At 37.8% G+C, this 25981-nt stretch overlaps 1 pseudogene; it reads left to right on the forward strand.

The window, feature by feature from the left end:
* The first annotated feature begins 2540 nt into the window (after positions 1–2540).
* Positions 2541–3024, forward strand: LOC100351304 (succinate dehydrogenase [ubiquinone] cytochrome b small subunit, mitochondrial pseudogene; annotated as a pseudogene).
* Positions 3025–25981: the final 22957 nt, after the last annotated feature.

Below are 25981 nucleotides of genomic sequence, written 5' to 3' on the forward strand. Positions count from 1 at the left end.
TGCATGTGGGAAAGCAAAACAGGCAGTAGAAGGGTCAGGCAGAAGCACAACCCAGACCTCTTATGCACTTACAAAAGAGGAGTGGTTACATAATCTGATTGACAAGTGGGTGGATACAGGTGAGATCACAGTAGGGGAAAGGGGGTGTAGCCTCCAGCACTTGGGCTTAATCTTTCTGCCTGACTAGTCCCATGTCATTCCTGCCTCAGAGATTCCAGATCCTTGAAGTTAAGGGGATGCTGAAGGAAGTAGACTCATCGTATCTTCTGTATCTAATTCCTGCTGATCAGGGATGCAGACCCCTGCCTGTCCTGGGTCTGGGAATCTCTTCCTATCTCAGCTAATGAATTTGTTTCATGGACTGGATAACTTTCACCCACTGTAATGGCTGTGTCCCCTCCATGGCCATCATTACTCCCAGAAGTTTTGAGTTCTGAAACACACAAGAATATCAATTAACATGAGCAATATTAGAAAAAACAAATTGCAGTGGAGTGCCCTTTAAGATGGAAAGAACATATTTTATAGACTCCTAAATAGTGAGTGGTTATAGGCTATACTGTTCAGATTATAAAACCTTTTAGCCTGAGCATAGAGATTTTAATGTCTCTTTCAGTGAACATACTACTATTCCAATAAAGGTGGCAGATTCCGTCATTCATTGCACATGTTCCTCCTAGCCCTATAAATATAATATTCCAATGCCTGTCTATTATCCATAAATACCTTGGAAAGAGTGTCAACTGATGTAAGTACTTACTGTAGAAGTTGTCCTGAGGTATAAGCCAGATTGTCTAAAGCTATGGTCAGGTTTTTAAAATCAGTTTCATATGGCTCACCAAGATCTTCCAGTATTATAATAGAAGAGCTCACTAGGGAGGTTTTCTGCCAGTAACAGCTCTCACAAAGAATGAAGAGAAAAGATAGGTACAACATATCTGCCTTAAAATGCAGCAGTCATGATGTGATGAAAGTAAAAGCTTTACTTCTTTTTGCTTTTTGAAGAGGTAATTAAGGTCTTCAACTGGCTTACAGGAATAGGTAGACTTATCTTTTGAGTTCATCTGTCTTCAATCATCTCACAGAGAGGACTAACGATTCCCTGGAAAAGCAATAAAAATATTTGCAAATGATAGTTCTGATTAAGGGTCAATATCCTAAATATATAAAGACGACAAACCAATGCTGTATGATAGGAAAATAATAATTCATTAATGTTGGCTAAAGGACCTGAATAGATTTCTCAGAATAAGATATGCATGTGGCTAACAGGTAATGAAAAGATGCTCAGGATCACTAATCATCGTGGAAATGCATATCAAGACTTTGGTAGAATATCACTACATATGTATCAGAAAAGCTCTTATTTGTTAAAAAAAAAAAAAAAAGACAAAAGGCATGGTGGGCATTTGATGCTGTAGTTAGGATGCCCACATCCCAGAACCAGCTTGGTGGCTCAGCAAGTTAAACTGTCAATTGAGATGTTGGCTTCCCAATTCAGAGTGTTTGAGTTCCAGAAACTATGCTTCCTGTCCAGGTTATTGTTAGTGCTCCTGGTAAGGTTGTGGACGATGGCCCAAGTACCTGGAGCCCTGTCACCATGTAGAAAACCTGGTTAGTGTTATGGCTCTCATTTGGTAGAACCTAGCACACTGGCTGTTGCAATAATCTAGGAAGTGAACCAGGAAACGGGAGAGTGCTCTCTCGTCTCTATTTCTCCCTTTGTGTCTCTTTTTCCCTCTTTCTCTCACTCTGCAAAAAAAAGAGAAGAAGGAAAAAGGAAAGAAGGAAAGAAAAAGATTAAAAAACAGTTATGCTAACATCCAATAAGAGAATTTCTGGGTTCAAGTTCTTGCTCCACTCCCAATTCCACATTCTATTTAATGCAAACCTCAGGAGGTAGTCAGTGATGGATAAAATGGCTGTGTCCCTGTCATCTGTATTAAGAGACCCAGACTGTGTTTCCAGCTCCTGTCTTTTGGCCTGTCCCAATAAAGGTGGTATAAGCATTTGTGGAGTGAACCAGCAGATAGCAGATCTCTCTATTAATCTGCCTTTCAAGTAAATGAAAAAATATTTAAAAAGAAAAAAGGTAAGAATAATTTGCAAGTATTTGGAGAAAATGAGACTCTTATACACTGTTGATTGGAAGGTAAATTGTTACTGCCTCTATGATAGCAGTAGGTTTATTATTATTATTATTCGAAGTAGAACTACAAATAGAACAACAATATCATCCAGTTATCTCACTCATGAATGCATACAATGAAATCTGAATTTAAAAGCAATTTTTAAATTCACATGCTTATTTCATTGCTGTTAACAGGCAAGTTATGATGAAAACAGCCGAAGTGTTCTTTGACAGATGAATACATAAAGAAGTTTTGATAATATAAGTATATGCATGCACATGTATGTGTATGTATATATATATAATACATATATATTTATGTGTACATATGTATACATATATAGTGGGCACTTAGTGTAAATTGCCAAGAGAATGAATAAAAGATGAACTGGGAGCCCTCCGAAGTGAGATGGCAACTCTCGGGAGGTTGAGTGTCCTTTGTGGTGCCCAAGGAAGTCGAGCTGTGTTCCTCCGAAGCCTGGCGGTGAGACCCACTCACATCTCAGCATTTCTCCAGGACCGGCCTTCCCCAGGATGGTGTGGAGTGCAGCATATTCACCTGTCAACAAGTCGCCACTCTGGTTCCAAGGCTGCATCCCTCCACTGGACTGGCGAGAGAGTTGCCCAGGAGAGTTTTGCTCCTGGGCTTGCTTCCAGCTGCTTATTTGAATCCATGTTCTGCAATGGACTACTGCTTGGCTGCAGTTCTGTCTCTTCATAGTCACTAGGGCCTTGGACAAGTTGTTACTGACTATGTGCATGGGGATGCAGCACAGAAAGGTGCCAAGGCAGGCCTTCTGGCACTCTCGGCTTTAACCTTTGCTGGCCTTTGTTATTTCAACTATCACAGTGTGGGCATCTGCAAAGCTGTCGCCATGCTGTGGAAGTTCTGAATTTCCTGTCTTATTGCCTTAAGAACTGATTTTATGCCTCTGCTCTGTCATGCATTCAACTCACCAAAAGGAGGAAGTAACAGATTAAGGCCATGGGTGTACAAACTTGTCCCAATCACATGGTTATTTTCAGAATTTAATCATTGAGAAAAAGATTTGAGAATTGCTAGCTAATAAGTTGCGAGACTGAGTTTTGCATTCTGGTGAGTTGTTGCCCAGTTTTTCATGAGACTCGCAGTGTAACTAAGAATTGTCTATGAGCATTTGCCTTTTAATTTCTCAGTCTCTTAAAGGGAACTGAGCTTTACTACTATCAGTACAAGATCAGACTCTTCCATATTTGTCCTAGGAATAAAGGACAAAGGGAAAGACTTAATTCATGAGTAAAGACTGTGGAAAATTAGTGCTGAATATTTGCAAACCTCCCTCTCTGTTCAGATGATAGCAGCTCCTGATGGTCACATGTTGCAGGGAAACCTTGAAATAATGAAATGCTGATAATGCACATTACAGATTTCTAAATGCTACAAAGAAAAGCGTAGAAAACTTCATCTAAAAAGTACCATTTGGAAGGAGGTCCTCCTGGAATATGTATTAAAATACCTCAAAGTCTAAACTGAGACTTAACGCTCAAGTGTTTGAATTGTCCTAAAATAATCTGTGCATAAATATAAAACTGTAAGTAATTGTTATTTCCCACTGTGTCAATCTTGAGAAAATGCATTCAATGAAAAAATTTTTAAAATAAAATATATAATAAAAAAGATGAACTGGATGATGAAAAAAATTATATAGCTGCAGGAGATACTTATTTAAGTATTTAAGCTAGAATACATTGTTAAAAAGTAATCCACATTTTATATAAAAATCGCCATAATACAGAATACACATGCACAAACTTGAAGTTATCACTGCACAGCCTTTGCCATTACGCAGTCTATAAAATAGTAACAGAAGTGAATACTAAGAGTTAATCATGCTATGAAAGTAAATGTGTGTGCTCTAAGGAAATAACAGTAGACCTAATGTGGAGTAAGTGCAAGAAGAAGCATTTATTTAAAACAAAAAGCATAGATGAAGAGTGAATAAAGCTTTGTTGACAAATAGGAGAAAATGTGTTTCAAGGGAAGGGAATATCTTGTAGAAAACCCACATAATCAACATTTACAAGGTATAATAGAAAAAAGATTAAAGCTCAAATGTGCTAAGTCATTTAAGAGGTAAATATTTGTTTTATACAGAAATGAAAACTATAGCTTAATATTATATCTTTGCTTTTCCTATATTTTGATATTCAGTGTTTTATGGTTAAATAAATGATGACTATAAGGATACCCAGAGCATATTAAACATACCAGCTCTAGCTCTATGTTTTTAATTTTTAATTTTTGCCTTAGACAAAGCATTAACATTGTAATTGGGACAAATAACTATATTGTGATAAACAGAACAAAAAATCTTTTGAAGATAGCAACTGCTCTTTAGAATTTATTAACAAAACAAATATATTTTCAATTAGTTTGAGAAATGTGTAATTTTTTTTTCAGGTAAAAATGATCTCACTTCTTTGACAAAAAGTGGTAAAATGAAACATGAACTCCACAAGATTAGCACTTCTCATCCGAGAAGCATAAATTGCTCATATTCAACATTCAGAATGGAAATTGTCAGTGATGCCTATTACCTTTGGGAAACAGAATGAAAAAAGAAAATAAAACTCCGACAGCTAGGTTGAAGGATAGAAGGCATTGTGTCTTCAAATAATAACTGGCATAATAGAAATTCACAATAACTCTTTTGGAAAGTACCCTCTCATTGATATAATGTCTGTCAGATATGTCAGTCATGTGAAATGTTTAACTTACTCAGGCAAGTAAAGATGCTAAAAAAGAAAACAATCTGTCTTCAATCATCTCACAGAGAAGACTAACGATTCCCTGGAAGAGCAATAAAAAGTTTCTTCCTTCTCATGCAATTTGGTAAAATGTTTAAAAAGGAGGGAAGCAAATCACTGCACATTCTCAGACACATTTTTCCTGGTTCTATTTAAAATTAGATATTTACCCGGAGGATGAGTTTATTCTAATATTTAGCTGAAAGCTATTAGAACATTTGTTGGAATCCATTTGACTTTTTGTTCCTACACTCCTCTTGAAAAGGTAAGTAGTTACCTACTACAAAACTGTAATCATCAATTATGTCCTTCAGTACGAAAGATACAAAGAGCATCTTCTAAAAATAAGTAAATGATTGTTTAAAAAGGAAATCATTAGCCCATGTGAGCAAATTTTATCTGTGTAAATTTATTTGTTTGGCTCTCCAAATCCATACCCTACATGAAATTATCAGTATTTATTGATTTACAGCTTAATCATCCTGAGAAATAATTTTGAAATAGTTAACTGATGTTTACGGAGATAACTTTAACTCTCAGTCTCAATAATTAAGCTATTTAGTAGATGTAAATAGTCAAATACAACACACATTATATGACAAATATGCTCTTCTGCTTCAACCTAAAGCTAAGTTACACATTTAAATATGTGAATGTACCTATGAAGTGTGTATTGGATTTATTTGCTTACGAAAGTGCAGTGATTGAGTATGAAGTAAAATCCTATTTAATTCTAGATTTATTGTATGTTTTTAGAGCTGTAACTTTTGACAGAAAATAACCCAAGTACCATGGCTAAGAGAAACATAAAAAGGACTTTTTATCAATTTCGGAGTAGTTTAATTTAGAGAACATAGGTTTAAAAGGAATTTTAATTTCTTATATTTTCTCTTGCTCAACTATGAAAGAAAAATCAGTTTCTATAAGATATTCCATTATCTTACTTACATTGAGTTCAATCAACACAACAACCCAACACTGCAGTCCACACTTAAACATCTCAAACTCCTTTTTCTTGAGATTCCTCATCTAATGTAACATTTGGTTAAATATCTCTATTCTATCATTCTAGCAAATCAAAGCTTGCCCAATTACTAAGTTCTTATTTCATGAATCTCATTTCTGCATATCATCTCTTTCTTTTTCTTAGTACTTGGTTCTGGCTTTTCTGCATTTTTAATTTTTGAAAAAATTAAATAAAGGAAACAAATTTCATGTATTTCAAATATACAATTTTAAGAGCATGCTGATACTTCCCACACTACTCTCATTCCTTCATTATTTCAACCCTCCCATCTCCTTCTTTGCTTATTTTTCTTTTAATTATTTCAATGGCATACTTTCAATTTTCTTTAAAAACCCAAGCTTAACCCTCCATTAAATAAAGAATTCAACAAATAGTAAGTAGAAGAAACACTGCTCCTCAAGAGTATAGATAGGGCTATGAAATAATCAAATCTCAGAATATCAATTTCCATCATATATATTACATTTTTTATACTTTGTATGTAAGTAACCACAAATCAGGGAAAACATAATTTTTTTTTATGTTATAGAATTGTTAGTCTTTTCTGTGAGATGATTGAAGACAAATTGTTTTCTTTGTTAGCATCTTTACTTGCCTGAGTAAGTTAAACATTTCACAAGACTGACATTATCTGACAGACATATCAATGAGAGCGAGTTGCTAATTTCACTTAGATCGATGGTCTCCAATTGCATCCATTTAGTTGCAGAAGACAGTATTCATTGTTTTATGACCAAACAGTATTCTGTCGTGTACATAAACCACAATTTCTAGTCATCAGTTGATGGACATCTAGGTTGAGTCCATAGCTTAGTTACTGTGAGTTGAACTAGTATAAACACGGGCACAGATATCATTTTCATATACTGATTTCATTTTGTTTGGGTAAATTTCCAGGAGTGGGATGGCCTATCACATGGCAGATAAGCTGTACTACTTTCCATTCCTACCCATAGTGGATTAAGGAATCTTTTTCCCCCATATCCTTGGCAGCATTTATTGTTTGTTGATTTCTGTTTGAGATCCATTCTAACTAGGGTGAGGTGAACCATCATTGTGGTTTTCAATTGCATTCCCCAAATTGCTATTTATCCTGAGAATTTTTCATGTCTGTTGGCCAACTGTGTCCCATTCTTTGAAAAATACCTATACATATTGAAATCTGAAAATAGATCTACCACATGACCCAACCATCCCACTCCTGGAATTTACCCAAACAAAATGAAATCAGCTTCTGAATGGGTTGTCTGTACCTCATATTTATTGCTGCTCAGTTCATAATAGCTAAGATGTGGAATCAACCTGGATGTCCATCAACCAATGACTAGATAAAGAAAATGTGGTGTATATACACTATATATAGAATACTACTCAGCCATAAAAAATGAAATCCTGTCTTTATCAACAAAATGGATGCAACTGGAAATGATTATACTTAGTGAAACAAGCCAGTCCCCAAAATAGAAGTATCCTGTTTTCCCTGATCCGTGGTAACTAGAAGAGTGCAAAACACTGTAATATAAATCAATAAAATTGACATTTGAGGCTTTATGATTGTTTACAGCCCATGTCTCTATGGTTGAGGAATAATGTTTTTTTTTGTTTGTTTGTTTGTATTTCTTCTTATTGTTTGTTGAATTCTTTACTTAGTGGAGGACTAATCTTATATTATAAAATACATTGAAAGTATGCCACTGTAAAACTTAAAAGAAAGTATGAGAAAGGAGAAGCAAGGGAGGGATCATGGGCGGTAGAGAGGGTAGGTTGGTAATTATCACTATCCATATAAATCTGTATATATGAAGTGCATGAAATCTGTTCAACTGATATAAATAAAAAATTGGAAAAATTATACAAGATTAATAAAAGAGAATATAGTGATCATATTTAGTTACCCATCCGAATTTTTTTTTTAAGGGAAAGGGTTTGTTGGGGAACAACCTACAGACCGGAGTGAAGGGGCGGTGAAGGAAAAAAGGGAGAAGGAGAATATAAGAGAGAAACAGAGAGGAGAGTAGCTAGCAAGGAGAGAAGATAGAGCAGAGAAGAGGAGAGAGGAGAGCAGAGCCAAGAGACCAGAGGAGGAGGCTAGAGAGAGGAACGGAGAGAGAGCAGGACAGAAAGGCCAAGAGAGAGCACATGTTCAGGAACAGGCCCCTTTAAAACTTTGCCTGAGGGCAGGCAGGGAAGCAGGAGCAGCCAATCCCATTAGGATGGGGGTGGAGCCTGGCTCAGGTAGCGGGGCCATGCAGCCAACTGCGCTAGTTTCCTAACATTCCCCCCTTTTGTTTTTTATAAAACAGGAGTTGTATGGGATTACATTAGTCCCAAAAGTCCAAGAGGGGTAGAGGGACGATGATCTGTCTTTAGAGCTACTTCCTGCTGACATGGGGCATGATGTACTCTTCGCTGGCATGGGGTGATGTCTCAGGCCGCTGTCTCCTGTGTGGGGAACCGAGTATATCCCTGTGGCAGCATTTGTTTGACTGCCTGGTTGCTGAAGGCCTTCATTTGTTCCATTATCACCTGCTATAAACACTTAGACACTGTAGTATAGAAGACAGGGTGAGAATAGTAACCAATGATCCTAAGAGTAGCCAGTAACCAGATAATAAGAGGATTTTATAGAGAGGAAATGGAGGGGTCTCTGGACCCTTGTGGGGTCAGTTTGATGGATGTAGCTTAAAGCTGATTCCAGCCAAGACTGGGAGAAAGGCCACTAACTTTTGCGGGTAGTGGGGTTTGTCTGTAGAGAAATTCTGAACAATCATACAACATTAAGTGGGGAAGAGGACCATCAGTACACACAGGTTGGGAGTAGACCCATTGGTGGTAGAGTAGAGGCTATGGTTACAAAGGAATGAGGCTCAAGTGGGCTAGATACAGAGGACAGAGTTGTTATTAGAGAACCTAAGAAAGGTGCTATCTGAACTACAATTAAGTTTTCTGATTGAGAGGCAAATAGAACCTGACAGAAGGGGCTTGATAATAATCAGGTGGGCTTTAAAGCCTTGTAAATTATGAAGCCCAGACCTATCTATCTTTTCATAGGGTACATCCTACAGGAGGTGTGAACCTCCTTGGGGAAGGCACCTTGTTGACTTCCATTACCTAGCTGGCCTGGGAGGAGAGCTGGCTAGGTAAAGGCAAGTGGCAACTCCAACAGGAAATATACAGCTCTGCTTACAATGTTACTGACCCTACTTGGCCATTTCCTCAGTTGCAGTGGTCACTTTGAAAGCTGGGCCGAGTGAAGGGCTTTTCAGCTTAGAGCCAATAAGATCTGTGGCTCTGACCTGGGTGTCTTTCGACTCCAGGGCAGGTCCATTTCCGGTGATCCAACTCTTGGCTGGCAGAGCTGCCAGGGCTGACCTCTGCTGAAGCCCAGGCTTTCCACATTGAAAGCTACTGCAGTAGACTGGCCTGTTGGGTCTCCTTGAGGGCAGATCACTGTACAGAACAGCCATTAATAGGCCTGCCACCCATTGCTTCTGATGCCTAGCTTTCTTTTCCTCCTGCTTTTTGTTAAAGCAGACCAGAGGATGCAAGTCAAGGGGGTGCTCAAGTCCCATCTCTAATCTTGGTGGCCTAAACTATAAGTCTGTAGTCACAGGCATGTTCTGTAGTAGTTTATGTTGAGGCAGACAATGCCCATGAGGAAAACTATATTCTCACTTTAAAACTTTCTTTCCCTTTGTTTTGAAAGGGAGGTCTTTTCTGTTTACTGTTTACCTCGCTGATGGTGAAGTAAATCTAGGTAAGAAATTATAATTTAAGTTCTTATTTTGGCTATGCTATTACAGAAAAATGTTAGCCATCTCTTTTATAAGATCTAAAATCAAATTTTGCATCTTGGAGATTCCTTCATAATAGAATTAGTTTCCTACCTCGAAGAGAACAGAGAAATGAAAGAACAAGTTGGGCTTAGAATAGAGAAATGGGGGAGCCAGTCCCAGATCGCTTACTGACAATAGCAATATCACATGAAAACTTAGAAAGCAGTTTTAACCATTAGACAACAACTTAAGAAAACATTTACCAGAAGGCCCAATGCCTTCCATAAATATTAATACATATATTTGGAAATATCTCAAATATCTAACATGATGTAGCTTGTTTAACCAGCAAATTTCAGCACAAGCATATAAAATGTTTTTAGTTTCTTTCTATCAACAAGTTTAAAACATATGATACAGAGAATCAGGTCACACGAATTAAAATATATCTTTGAATTATTTTAGCTGTTTAAATTTATGGACAATCTTATCTATAAACCAATTAAAATAAAATTTTTAGTAAATTTTCCCATGTAGACATACAATATGTATACACATACAACATAACAGATAGAACAATAAAACAGTTTAATAGGTTTTTTTAAAAATCTAACTCCTGTTTGTAAATTACCAATTGATTTGAATTACTTTTGTTTTAGTAACCTCAGCTAACCATACTTTCTCACAGTTGGTACCTTTAATATATTATTGGCTTCATCTGTTCACAGAGTCATCCCAAAGTACTGAATCCAATACATGTGGCTGGAAAAAGTTCATCAGAACCTATAGGAAGACAGCTAAACACAGAACCAACAATGCTTTAGTTTTATGAGCAACAAATCTGATATACAAAACTGTAGATGACAGGATTTTAAGTTGCCACATTTAAAATTATAAACTCATTAACCAACAAGAGGGATTTGCTTACTGCACACAGTATTTTTGAAAGTACCTGTAGGATTTTACAAAGCATTTAACCTTTTAGGCCTCTGGGCTTTTTTACTAAGATAACTATTGTGTCTAGTAACACAAGATGATTAGACTTTTTAATTCTCAGACATTTGTATTAATAGCATTTTATATTATAGAAACTTAAAATTTAGTACCATTTCACCTCTTGACAGTACTTCTAATATGGTCCAAATAGCCTGATTAGTTGGTGTCTCTACAAGATGAGACATAAGTCCTTTGATTTTTTCAGTTGGGCCCAAACTGGAAAAACCAAAGTCCAAAATTTCCTGGAAATCTCAGAGTCCAAGTTCTTTGAAACTTTGATTTTTGATTTTTTGAATGCCTGTCAAGAATATCAACAAGGCTCAAAACCCAAAATATCTGGTTGAAGTAAGATTCTTTAACATCATGACATAATATAGACCAAATTTGATCATTGTTACAAGGTAATTATTTAAATGTTTGAAAAGAAGCACATATTTGAATAACCCATAGCTCTTAATAAAAATCCAGCTTTTTAAACAATTAGAATTCAACAGACATCAAGAGAATATAATAGATTACTTTAACACATTGTTTTAACAGAGAATCAGATTTTAATTCTATGTCAAAGAGAAACAGATTAGTATACTTGTGATGTTTTTCATCTGTCAATGTCCTTGATTTAATTTTCAAATAACCCATTAAAAATTTTTAGAGTAAGATCAAGGTAACACATCAAATTTCAGCCTGAGTTACTTTAAACAGTGTTGAACTATTTTCACAGTCTATAAACTAACCCAAATAGTTTTTTATAGAATATAACATGTTGCGTATACAAAAGTTACAGTGAGCCAGATCCATGCAGGAAACCTGATTTTCCTATCTGCATGATAAAACAAAGAATTATCAGAAGAGTGTGATACGGAATTTGTTTCTCAATAAGTAGGGAGCCCAAAAGGATGGGACTACCATTCCCTTGCTATTCTTATGGTAAGACTGGGACAAGAGAGGGACAAAAGACCAGTTGAAAACCATGGAGACCATTCTCAAACCTATAAGACAGAGATAGTAGACTTTGGGCTCTGAGATAAAGAACTCTTAGGTGGGAGGGGGAGATACAGTGAGTTGGGGTAGGAGCCAGGGAGGAAGTACAGGCGGGCATGAGAATGGCTTTGAGGAATAGTTGAGCCAGGGGCTTCAGATAGGACAGAAGAGGTTGACACCACCCCCTGGAATTCGGCAGGAGGGGGGAGGTGAGGACACAGCTGCCACATGGGGGATAATGGCGCTGGAACTTCAGCCACTAAGGCCTTAGGAGGCGGCTGAGCCGGTGCCTGTAGATTGGAGCAATAAGGAAGTTCATCTGCAGGATAACAGGATCAGGGCAGAAGAAAGGATTTTTTGCTCAGGCCTCTGCCCCCTAGTGGGAATCTTGGAGACCAGAAGTACACAGGGGAGGTTTAGTTCGAAGATAGGAAAAGGCTTGAATGTATGGAATCCCCTTCCATTTTCCCGAAGGCTCACGGAAGTGATAAAGATGTTATCAGGGTCAAACTACTCCGACTTCCAATCCCTCAGGGCCAAATGCGCCACCATAGAGGGGCCGCTTTTGAGGGCTGGGGCTAATTTGAGAGGGACCATATTACTTAAAAGGCAACCAAGAGGAAAATCAGATGGAATGCAGGAGGAGGAATTTCCCATGGCGACTCAGTAGGTCAGATCGGTAGACAGCAAGCATCCTTGAAGTCCTGGCTGTCTGACTAGGAGAGGAATGGGAGCAGAAGGCGGGGTCGTCACCCAAGCGCCCACTGGAGCCCAGGGCCTAGCCTGTAGAGAGGCAAACAGAGATGGAGTCGTTACTCACACCCACTGTTGCCTGGACACAGTGTCCGTAGAGGCTAAAGGCCTTAAGTAGAAGTAGGAGTGGTGGCTAGAGTTCAGTGCTATGACCTTTACTAGTAGTCAGGTGAGTATCCGACAGTAGACCACCACTCAAATAGCAGTCAACGTGAGGAATTTTCGTCCCGCGTCTTACCTCAAAATTTGGAAGGCCGATGTGTGGATGGTGGTCGCGGAGCGTTCAGTGGCTTGGAAAGAGTTCCGGAGATGTGCTTCACGACTGGCAAAAATCCAGGACCCCAGAGCACTGGAGGATGCTGGATTACCAATATAAGGCTATCCGAGTCATGGCACCAATGTTCTATCTTAATGTTAGCCATTGCAAAGCACACCAGACACCGGAGTAAGGGAAAGGGTTTATTGGGGAACAACCTACAGACCGGAGTGAAGGGGCAGTGAAGGAAAAAAGGGAGAAGGAGAATATAAGAGAGAAACAGAGAGGAGAGTAGCTAGCAAGGAGAGAAGATAGAGCAGAGAAGAGGAGAGAGGAGAGCAGAGCCAAGAGACCAGAGGAGGAGGCTAGAGAGAGGAATGGAGAGAGAGCAGGAGAGAAGGGCCAATAGAGAGCACGTGTTCAGGAACAGGCCCCTTTAAAACTTTGCCTGAGGGCAGGCAGGGAAGCAGGAGCAGCCAATCCCATTAGGATGGAGGTGGAGCCTGGCTCAGGTAGCGGGCCATGTGGCCAAGGCCAACTGTGCCAGTTTCCTAACATTCCCCCCTTTTGTTTTTTATAAAGCGGGGTTTGTGTGGGATTACATTAGTCCCAAAAGTCCAAGAGGGGTAGAGGGATGATGATCTGTCTTTAGAGCTACTTCCTGCTGACATGGGGCGATGATGTACTCTTCGCTGGCATGGGGCGATGTCTCAGGCCTCTGTCTCCTGTGTGGGGAGCCGAGTATAACACTGTAGTAGCATTTGGTTGACTGCCTGGTTGCTGAAGGCCTTCGTTTGTTCCATTATCACCTGCTGTAAACACTTAGATACTGTAGTATAGAAGACAGGGTGAGAATAGTAACCAATGATCCTAAGAGTAGCATTAACCAGGTAATAAGAGGATTTTATAGAGAGGAAATGGAGGGGGTCTCTGGACCCTTGTGAGGACAGTTTGATGGATGTAGCTTAAAGCTGATTCCAGCCAAGACTGGGAGAAAGGCCACTAACTTTTGCGGGTAGTGGGATTGTCTGTAGAGAAATTCTGAACAATCATACAATATTAAGTGGGGAAGAGGACCATCAGTACACACAGGTTGGGAGTAGACCCATTGGTGGTAGAGTAGAGGCTATGGTTACAAAGGAATGAGGCTCAAGTGGGCTAAATACAGAGGACAGAGTTGTTATTAGAGAACCTAAGAAAGGTGCTATCTGAGCTACAATTAAGTTTTCTGATTGAGAGGCAAATAGAACCTGACAGAAGGGGCTTGATAATAATCAGGTGGGCTTTAAAGCCTTGTAAATTATGTGGCCCAGACCTATCTATCTTTTCATAGGGTACATCCTACAGGAGGTGTGAACCTCCTTGGGGAAGGCACCCTGTTGTCTTCCATTACCTAGCTGGCCTGGGAGGAGAGCTGGCTAGGTAAAGGCAAGTGGCAACTCCAACAGGAAATATACAGCTCTGCTTACAACATTACTGACCCTACTTGGCCATTTCCTCAGTTGCAGTGGTCACTTTGAAAGCTGGGCCGAGTGAAGGGCTTTTCAGCTTAGAGCCAATAAGATCTGTGGCTCTGACCTGGGCGTCCTTCAACTCCAGGGCAGGTCCATTTCCAGTGATCCAACTCTTGGCTGGCAGAGTTGCCAGGGCTCTTCACAAGCTGACCTCTGCTGAAGCCCAGGCTTTCCACATTGAAAGCTACTGTAGTAGACTGGCCTGTTGGGTCTCCTTGAGGGCAGATCACTGTACAGAACAGCCATTAATAGGCCTGCCACCCATTGCTTCTGATGTCTAGCTTCCTTTTCCTCCCGGTTTTTGTTAAAGCAGACCAGAGGATGCAAGTCAAGGGGGTGCTCAAGTCCCATCTCTAATCTTCAGTGGCCTAAACTATAAGTCTGTAGTCACAGGCATGTTCTGTAGTAGTTTATGTTGAGGCAGACAATGCCCATGAGGAAAACTATATTCTTACTTTAAAACTTTCTTTCCCTTTGTTTTGAAAGGGAGGTCTTTTCTGTTTACTGTTTACCTTGCTGATGGCAAAGTAAATCTAGGTAAGAAATTATAATTTCTTATTTTGGCTATGCTATTACAAAAAAAATGTTAGCCATCTCTTTTATAAGATCTAAAATCAAATTTTGCATCTTGGAGATTCCTTCATAATAGAATTAGTTTCCTACTTCAAAGAGAACAGAGAAATGAAAGAACAAGTTGGGCTTAGAATAGAGAAATGGGGGAGCCAGTCCCAGATCGCTTACTGACAATAGCAATATCACATGAAAACTTAGAAAGCAGTTTTAACCATTAGACAACAACTTAAGAAAACATTTACCAGAAGGCCCAATGCCTTCCATTAATACATATATTTAGAAACATCTCAAATATCTAACATGGTGTAGCTTGTTCAACCAGCAAATTTCAGCACAAGCATATAAAATGTTTTTAGTTTCTTTGTATCAACAAGTTTAAAACATATGATACAGAGATTCAGGTCACATGAATTAAAATATATCTTTGAATTATTTTAGCTGTTTAAATTTATGAACAATATTATCTATAAACCAATTAAAATAAAATTTTTAGTAAATTTTCCCATGTAGACATACAATATGTATACACATACAACATAACAGATAGAACCATAAAACAGTTTAATAGTATTTTTAAAAATCTAACTCCTGTTTGTAAATTACCAATTGATTTGAATTACTTTTGTTTTAGTAACCTCAGATAACCATACCTTCTCACAGTTGGTACCTTTAATATATTATTGGCTTCATCTGTTTACAGAGTCATCTCAAAGTACTGAATATAATACATATGGCTGGAAAAAGTTCGTCAGAACCTATAGGAAGACAGCTAAACACAGAACCAACAATGCTTTAGTTTTATGAGCAACAAATCTGATATACAAAACTGTAGATGACAAGATTTTAAGTTGCCACATTTAAAATTATAAACTCATTAACCAACAAGAGGCATTTGCTTACTGCACACAGTATTTTTGAAACCATCCTAGGATTTTACAAAGCATTTAACCCTTTAGGCCTCTGGGGCTTGTTTACTAAGATAACTATTATGTCTAGTAACACAAGATGATTAGACTTTTTAATTCTCAGACATTTGTATTAATAGCATTTTATATTATAGAAACTTAAAATTTAGTACCACTTCACATCTTGACAGTACTTCTAATATAGTCCAAATAGCCTGATTAGTTGGTGTTTCTACAAGATGAGACATAAGTCCTTTGATTTTTTCAGTTGGGCCCAAACTGGAAAACCAACGTCCAAAATTTCCTGGAAATTTCAGAGTCCAAGTTCTTTGAAACTTTGATTTTTGATTTTTTGAATGCCTGTCAATAATGTCAAGAAGGCTCAAAACCCAAAATATCTGGTTGAAGTAAGATTCTTTAACATCATGACATAATATAGACCAAATTTGATCATTGTTACAAGGTAATTATTTAAATGTTTGAAAAGAAGCACATATTTAAATAACCCATAACTCTTAATAAAAATCCAGCTGTTTTTAAACAATTAGAATTTAACAGACATCAAGAGAATATAATAGATTACTTTAGCACATTGTTTTAACAGAGAATCAGATTTTAATTCTATGTCAAAGAGAAACAGATTAGTATACTTGTGATGTTTTTCATCTGTCAATGTCCTTGGTTTAATTTTGAAATAACCCATTAAAAATTTTTAGAGTAAGATTAAGGTAACACATCAAATTTCAGCCTGAGTTACTTTAAACAGTGTTGAACTATTTTCACAGTTTATAAACTAACCCAAATAGTTTTTTATAGAATATTGTTGAGTATACAAAAGTTACAGTGAGCCAGATCCATGCAGGAAACCTGATTTTCCTATCTGCATGATAAAACAAAGAGCTATCAGAAGAGTGTGATACCTAATTTGTTTCTCAATAAGCAGGGAGCCCAAAAGGAGGGGACTACCACTCCCTTGCTATTCTTATGGTAAGACTGGGACAAGAGAGGGACAAAAGACCAGTGGAAAACCATGGAGACCATTCCCAAACCGATAAGACAGAGATAGTAGACTTTGGGCTCTGAGATAAAGAATTCCTAGGTGGGAGGGGGAGATACAGTGAGTTGGGGTAGGAGCTAGGGAGGAAGTACAGGCGGGCATGAGAATGGCTTTGAGGAATAGTTGAGCCAGGGGCTTCAGATAGGACAGAAGAGGTTGACACCACCCCCTGGAATTCGGCAGGAGGGGGGAGGTGAGGACACAGCTGCCAAATGGGGGATAATGGCGCTGGAACTTCAGCCGCTAAGGCCTTAGGAGGCGGCTGAGCCAGTGCCTGTAGATTGGAGCAATAAGGTGGGAGGTTTAGTTTGAAGATAGGAAAAGGCTTGAACATATGGAATCCCCTTCCATTTTCCCGATTGCTCACGGAAGTGATAAAGACGTTATCAGGGTCAAACTACTCCCTCAGGGCCAAATGCGCCACTATAGAGGGGCCGCTTTTGAGGGCTGGGGCCAATTTGAGAGGGACCATATTACTTAAAAGGCAACCAAGAGGAAAATCAGATGGAACGCGGGAGGAGGAATTTCCCATGGCGACTCAGTAGGTCAGATCGGTAGACCGCAAGCGTCCTTGAAGTCCTGGCCGTCTGACTAGGAGAGGAATGGGAGCAGAAGGCGGGGTCATCACCCAAGCGCCCACTGGAGCCCAGGGCCTAGCCTGTAGAGAGGCGAACAGAGATGGAGTCGTTACTCACACCCACTGTTGCCTGGACACAGTGTCCGTAGAGGCTAAAGGCCTTAAGTAGAAGTAGGAGTGGTGGCTAGAGTTCAGTGCTACGACCTTTACGAGTAGTCAGGTGAGTATCTGACAGTAGACCACCACTCAAATAGCAGTTGCCGTGAGGAATTTTCGTCCCGCGTCTTACCTCAAAATTTGGAAGGCCGATGTGTGGATGGAGGTTGCGGAGCGTTCGGTGGCTTGGAAAGAGTTCCGGAGATGTGCTTCACGACTGGCAAAATTCCAGGACCCCAGAGCACTGGAGGATGCTGGATTACCAATATAAGGCTATCCGAGTCACGGCACCAATGTTCTATCTTAATGTTAGCCGTCGCAAAGCACACCGGACACCGGAGTAAGGGAAAGGGTTTATTGGGGAACAACCTACAGACCGGAGTGAAGGGGCGGCAAAGGAAAAACGGGAGAAGGAGAACATAAGAGAGAAACAGAGAGGAGAGTAGCTAGCAAGGAGAGAAGATAGAGCAGAGAAGAGGAGAGAGGAGAGCAGAGCCAAGAGACCAGAGGAGGAGGCTAGAGAGGAATGGAGAGAGAGCAGGAGAGAAGGGCCAAGAGAGCACCCATCAGAATTTAACAGGAACATTATCTGATGAACTTTGTTCATTTCAAATAAATAGAATGATCTAGTCAGAATTTGAAATGAGCAGACTGAATTAATCATTGTTAAAATCAATAAAGTCATAGGGGGCAAACTGAAATGCTTTTCCCTTTTCCATTTTGGTTCTTCTTGTGAGCTCTAAAATAGTCCATACTGCATTGCAATTCTCTGAGACATTCTTAAAACTTTATGTGTCTTAAAAGTAGCTATTGGAGCTGGTATTGTATCATAATGGTTTAAGCTGCCTCCTGCAGCACTGGCGTACAGTATGGGAGCTGGTTCGAGTTCCAGATGGTCCTTTCCTCTTCTGATACAGCTGCATTCTAATGCACCTTGGAGAGAGGCAGAGGATGGCCCAAGTCCTTGGGAACGTATTCTCAAGTGGGAGACCCAGATGAAATTCCTTGCTCCTGACTTCGGCCAGGCGCAGCCATTATTGTTGCAGCTATCCAGGGAGCCAAACAGCAGATAGATGATCAATCTCTCTGTCTCTCCCTCTCTGACTCATTAACATAGACATTTGAATAAATAAAATAAGTATTTTAACAAAGTAGCTGTCTCTTAAATAATATGATTTAAAGTCTCTAAGAAACATCCTCATTACATATCAACATTTAAAAAATTATGAATATAAAAAATGTGTCATGTATTTCATAGGTAGAGTTCTAAAAAGAAAATCTTACTTCTTTTCCACCTTTCTCCCTCAATAACATCCCTTTCCTTTCCATTTTTTCTTATATTTTTCAATTAGATAATTTCAATCCACTTTATAGTCAAAATTTTAGTGCACCACTAATTGTAAATATCAACAAGTAAAAAGGAGAAAGATCTCAGTTTAACAGTAGTATAAACAAGGGCTAAAACAACAATCAAATCACAAGGCATTTGCTTCATTCTTATATATTATTTGTATTCTACATTAATTACCACATCAGAGAAAATGTGGTATTTGTATTTTGAGGATTGGATTATTTGACTAAGTATAAAGTTTACCAGTTGCATTCATTTGTTTGCAAAAGGCAAGATTTCTTCTTTTGTATGGCTGAATAGTATTCCAGTGTATATACCATATTTTCTTCAGTATTGGTTTCCTGTATTGGTTGTTGGACATCTGGCTTGATTCCATATCTTAACTATTGTGAATTGAGCTGCAATCAGGACGGGGTGCAGATAATTCTTTTATATGCTGACTTCATTTTGTTTGGGTAAATTCTCAGGAGTGATATGGCTAGGTCTTACTGTAGTTCTATTTTCAGATTTCTGAGGAATCTCCATCATGTCTTCTATAATGGTTGCACTAGTTTACATTCCAAGAAACAGTGCATTAGGATACATTTTTCACCACATCCTCACAAGTAGTTATTTGTGGATGATAGTCATTCTAACTGGGATGAGGAAACACCTCATTGTAGTTTTTACTTGCATTTCCCTGATGCTAGTTATCCTGAACATTTTTTCATGTGTCTGTAGGTCATTTGCATTTCATCCTTTGAAAAATATCTGTTCATGTCCTTTGGCCATTTCTTTACTGGAATGTTTTGTTGTTGAGCTCCCTGAGCTACTTATAGATTCTGGATATTAATTATTTTATTATTTTTTGAAATTAATTACTTTTATTGGACATACAAGAAAATTGGTGTCACACAGTCACACAGCACAGGAGGAGTTGAGTTGCTGACCCCAAAAGTTATAACAAATTTTTTCTTTCTTTTTTTCTTTTCTTTTAAATTTTATTTAAGGTATACAAATTTTATGTATTTCTGATAAACAGATTCAGGATCATAGTGATATTTGCCACCATACCCTCCCTCTGCCCACACTTCTACCCTTCTTCCTCCTCTCCCTACTATTCCCACTCTTATTTTTTACAAAGATATCATTTCAGTTAACTTTGTACTTCTAATATTAACCCTAAACTAACTAAACAGTTCAAAAATTATTCTGAACAAAAAACCACTTTTCCTGATCAGTAGAAACAAGAATTGTTAAAAATCATCAAATCTCAAAGTGTCAATTATACTCATATAGATAAACTTTTAGGTACTCTATCAGTATCTTGGATCAGGGTAAATGTACAGTATTTAGCTTTTTAGGACTGGTTTATTTCACTAATATAATGGCTTCCAGTTGCATCCATTTTGCTGTGAAAGACAGGATTTCACTTTTTTTCTTTACTGCTGTGTAGTATTCAATAATGTATATATACATATAGACTATAATTTCTTTATCCAGTCTTTAGTTGATGAACTTCTGGGTGATTTCATATCTTAGCTATCGTGAATTGAGCTGCAATAAACATGGGGGTACACATCACTCGTTCATATGCTGATTTTATTTTGTTTGGATAAATTCCTGGGGGTGATATGACTGGGTAATATGGTAGATCTATACTCAGATTTCTGGGACATCTCCATATTGTCATCCATATTGTTTGCACCAGTCTATATTCCCACCAATAGCAGATTATGATACCTTTCCCTCCACAACCTCACCAGCATTTGTTGTTTGTTGATTTCTGTATGAGAGCCATTCTAAGTGGAGTGAGATGAAACCTCATTGTGGTTTTGATGTACATTTCTCTGATGGCTAGTGATCCTGAACATTTTTTCAAGTGTCTGTTGGCCATTCAAATTTCCACTCTTGAAAAATGCCTATTCAAGTCCTTTGCCCATTTCTTAACTGTATTGTTTGTTTTGTTGTTATTGAATTTCTTGAGCTCTTTATAGATTCTGGATACTAACCCTTTATTAGTTGCAGAGTTTGTAAATAATTTCTCTCATTCTGTTGCTTATCTTTTAACTTTGCTGAGTTTTTCTTTTGCAATGCATAAGCTTCTCAACTTGATGTAATACCATTTGTCCATTTTGGCTTTGATTGCTTGTGCTTCTGAGGTCTTTTCCAAGAAGTCTTTGCCTACGCCAATGTCTTATAGTGTTTCCCCAATGTTCTCTAGTAATTTGATGGTATCAGGTAATAGATTTAAATCTATGATCCATTCTGATTGGATTTTTGTGTAAGGTATAAAATAAGGGTCTTGTTTATACTTCCATGTGTAGAGATACAGTTTCCCCAGCACTATTTTTTGAAGTGCTCCAGGCATTGATTTTAGCTCTTTTCAAAGATAAGTTAGATGTAGATGTGTAGATTGATTTTCAGAGTTTCTATTTTGTTCTACTGATCTAAAATTCTATTTGTTTTTACCAGCATCAGACTGTATAGACTGTTTTGATTATAATTGTCCTGTATTCTCAATGTATCAAAACAATTGAGAAGAAGGAATCCTCCCAAACTCTTCTTTGAGGCCAGCATCATATTAATTCCTATACCAGAAAAAGAGTAGAGAAAGAGAATGTTAGACCAGTATCTCAGATGAATATAGATGAAATCCTCAACAAAATAACAGTTGATCAAATCCAACAATACACCAGAAAGGTTATTCACTAAGACTAAGTGAGATTTTTTTCCCTGGTATGCAGGGATGGTTCAACATTTGTGAATCAATGAATCTGATACATTACATTAAGGTACTGAACAACATATAATTAACTCATTAGATGCATCAAAAGGATTGGATAAAATACAGCTTTGTTTCATGATAAAAACCTTAAGCAAATTGGATATATAAATAACATTTCTCAACAAAATCAAGGCAATTTATGACAAACCCACAGCCAGCATCTTATTTAATGAGGGAAAGTTAGATGCATTCCCACTAAGATCTGTAACTGGATAAGGATGTCCACTCTCACTCTCACTATCACTATTCAACATAGTCCTGAAAGTTTTAGCCAGAGCCATTAAAAAAGACAATGAAATCAAAGTGATACAAATAAAAAAGGAGGAAATCAAACTATCCCTGTTTGCAGATGACTTGATACTATATTTAGGGGAATCAAAAGACTATACCAAGAGACTATTGGAACTCATCAAAGAGTTTGATAACGAGGTAGGAAATAAAATTAACACACAAGAATCAATAGTCTTTGCGTACACAGATAATAACATGGCTGGAAAATAACTTCCAAGATTAATCCCATTCACAATAGCTACACAAAACTTATCCATGAAGTACTACAATATTTTCTCCCACTTTTCCTTATTTCAATGCTTCAAAAGTAAAGTTTTGGAAAAGAAAATTCTTGCTTCTCAGAGAAATGGAATATCTACAATTTTGCCTCAAACTTAATCAAACTATTACTTAGATCCAAATTCCTCTATTTGAGGTATAAATATGTATGGAAAAATAAAATGAATTAATATTAGTTGATGACTTAGTATTAGACTTAAGTAATCTCCCTTACAAACTGTAGGAGGGTAGTTCAAAAGTAGTACAATGTGTAATTAAAATGTAAACTCATTTTGGTGCAATTATTTTAAAACTTATAAAGTGTATTTAAAATGTGCACAGAGGGGGCCAGCACTGTGGCATAGCTGGTAAAGCTGCAACCTACAGTGGCCAACATCCCATATGGGTGACGGTTTGAGTCCTAGCTGCTCCACTTCTGATTCAACTCTCTTCTATGGCATGGAAAACAGTAGAAGATGGCCCAAATCCACTCATATGGGAAACCTGGAAGAAGCTCCAGGCTCCTGGCTTTAGATCAGCCCAGCTCCAGCTGTTGTGACCATTTGGGTAGTGCAACTCCACCTTTCAAGTAAATAAACAAATCTTTAATATATATGTGTGTGTGTATATATATATATATATATATATCCTGAAATAGATTTATTGTATAAAAGTAATATAAAAATAAATGTGCACAGAAATGCATATGATGCAAAAAACTATAAATGTCTCCAGAAGTTACCTAAATAATCTTTGTTAATTGATCTTAAAAAAAAAATACCAAAATAAACTGACTCCTAATTTCAATTCTTCTACATGCCTAATAGATTCATTTGAAAGGCAGAGTTGCAGAAAGAGAGAGAGAGAGAGAGAGAGAGAGAGAGAGAGAGAGAATATTCTATCTGCTAGATCACTCCCCAAATGGTTGCAATGGCCATGGCTGAATCAGGCCAAATTCAGGAGCCTAGAATTCCATCTGGTTCTCCCATAGGTTAGCAGGAACCCAAGTACCTAGGCCATTTTCCTTTGTTTACCCTGGCATTAGCATGGGGCTGGATTGGACATGAGGCAATTGTGACTTGAACCTGCACTCACATTAGATGCCAGCATCACAGACAGTGGCTTAACCTGTTGCCACAAGATTGGATTCTCCTCAACATTTTGAGGTACTGATTTGACCCACTATCATCATTGTAAATTTATGTTGAATTTCTATAGAGTGTCATAGTTTGTACATAGTGGATACAGATTTAAATACCAGGTCTACATATCCAAGCCAATAACTCACAATTCTATCAGCAGCATTACATGTTGTTCAAGTTGTATAGCGCTGTGCTATGAGAGCTGAGAGTACATTAAGGGGCCAGACCTTTCCACAGTGAGCTATGATTTATAAACAGTGGGAAACAGACAGGTTATATTTTTGATGAGCTTTAGAGAGTGAAATTTATATAGGCTTGCATTTAAAGTCTGAATTCCACCTCAAAATGGCCTGAGAAAAGTGCATCCAATATCTCCATGTTAATGGTATAGATTGTGAGAAATAACTGGTGAAATAAAAGGGAGTTGATCCTAGGAAACCTTGAAAGTGATGCTAGATAATGGTTTAAGTTGAATTGTTCTCACCTCTTTAGAAACTTCATAGTTTGTTTCTAAAAGCACTTCCTTTCCCTACAGCATATTTCTTGAATATTATTCACAAAATAATGAAATTATTTATGCTTTTCAACTATATTTGGGAGCACTACAAATATTTTCAGCAGCCTTTGGAAATTGAAAAATAGTTCCTAGGAACATAACATAACTTTTGCTCTGAATATTTCCTTTGGATCCTTATTTTCAGTGTATGAATTCTACTCCTATCCATTAGCACAATGTCCTCTCTAATGTCCTTGTTTACTCCAAACCCAATATCCTGAAAAGAGAATTCGGATGATGTATTTGGTTTAATCTAGACACTGACTGAGTGATGACATTTAAGTACATTGTGAGTTAGAACTAGTGCAGTATAAACAGCAATTTTGGCTGAGGAGTAAGGAGGATGGGCAATTATGCTTCTAGTGGGCTATTTTTCATGTCCATAACTGGACATAAATAAGGGCAATTCAGAGTAGGAAGAAATATGACTAGACCTCAGCGTGGCTGCCTTAGTTGCAAAGAAAAAAAAGGATCCTGTAAAGGCTGGGAGTTGGTCCATTTTTGCCTCATTTGTTTTCAAGAGGAGTCTGTTTCTGCCTCATTGATTTCTACTCCTCATTGAATCATGCTCCCATGCTTGTTAAATATCACTCCATTGCTTTCAACTTCATCCTTCTTAGTCAGCATCTCTCAAGGAAGCTACCACATAGTAACACCAAGTTTCACCCTTCAGTCAAGCGTATCCTGTGCCTATTTTTCCAACTATGCTCATTTACCACAGTGATCTGAGCCACAAAGCTTTTTCTTCATGTCATTCACACTGTTGCATCAACTTAAAGGGCCCTGTCATCACTGGAAGCTAGAACACACTGCAAACAAAAATCGTTACTTTATGGTGTTTCACTAGCACTGGATTGTGAGGCACAGTATAAAGGAAAGAAAAGTCTTCCTCCTTCTCCCAAGTAAAAGAGCCTTGTGCTCTGACCACTGAAGACAAGTTCTCAGTAGTTTCAAGAGCAAGGACTTACTCTGAGTTCCCCATGCAGCTTGTTCAGGACTACAGTTGGAACTGAATGAACTGTTTACTTTAAAGAAATAAATCCATCAGGACTTAACCTGTTCACCTCTTATAGTCCTGCTCATCTAAGGCCAGGAATTAAACAAATGTTAACTAGCATTCTGCTATCTTCTAATAAAATTACTGTTATACTCCTCTCCTTAAACTGTGTTATTGTGCTCTCCATACTTTAGACATGTAGTTTAAGAAAACAATCTCTGTAACCTTAAGACCTCTTGATGATTCCTTAACCTTGTCACTCTTAGAACTAATGCTGTCTTGTTTGATGAAGCAATTTCCTTTGTGGTTTCCTCAAGTTGAGATATTTTATTCCTTATACATAGGCACCTGAAGTTAATAGATCTGTGTTCCTATTTTTCACACTGAAATGAAAACCAATTCTTATACTCCTTCCTTCAAAATATTAGCTTCCTTTAGCCTCATTCTATCCAGAATAACATTTTGTTTTATTTTGTCTTTTCATTTTGAAATATTTCCAATAATACAGAAATGTATAAAAAAGAATTTCATAAATACACAGAAATTGAATAATTTTTAATATTTTGCCATATTCACTTCATATATAAACACTATATATGCAATTTATTATTAATATATATTATGCAATCCTTATTTGAGAGAAACATGGTATTTGTCATCATGTGTCTGGGTTGTTTCACTTACTATAATCATTTCACATTCTATCTATTTTGTTGCGAAAAAAAGGATTTTGCCCTTTTTATGACTAATATACCATTGTGTGTATATCCACCATATTTTCTTTATTAATTCATCCATTGGACCTTAAGGTTTTTTCACATTTTTGTTATTGTTAATATCGATTCTATAGAAATAGGAGTGCAGGTGTATCCATCTTTGGCTTCAAATTTGTGTGTATGTATGTATGCAAGTTATTTATTTATTTATGTATTTTGAAGAGAGGAGTAAGATTGAGCAAGAGAGAGTGAGAGAGAAATTTCATCTGCTGGTTCACTCCCCAGATAACCTCAATGGCCAGGGCTGAGGCTAGGGCTGGGTCAGGCAGAAGCCAGAAGCTAGGAACGCAAACCAGGCTAGTCTGCCACTTGGCTGGCCGTGACCTGCTACTGGAGTCATCATCTGCTGGACTA

The sequence above is a fragment of the Oryctolagus cuniculus genome, chromosome 1 (genome assembly GCF_964237555.1).
Source record: "Oryctolagus cuniculus chromosome 1, mOryCun1.1, whole genome shotgun sequence".
NCBI classification, from domain to species: domain Eukaryota; kingdom Metazoa; phylum Chordata; class Mammalia; order Lagomorpha; family Leporidae; genus Oryctolagus; species Oryctolagus cuniculus.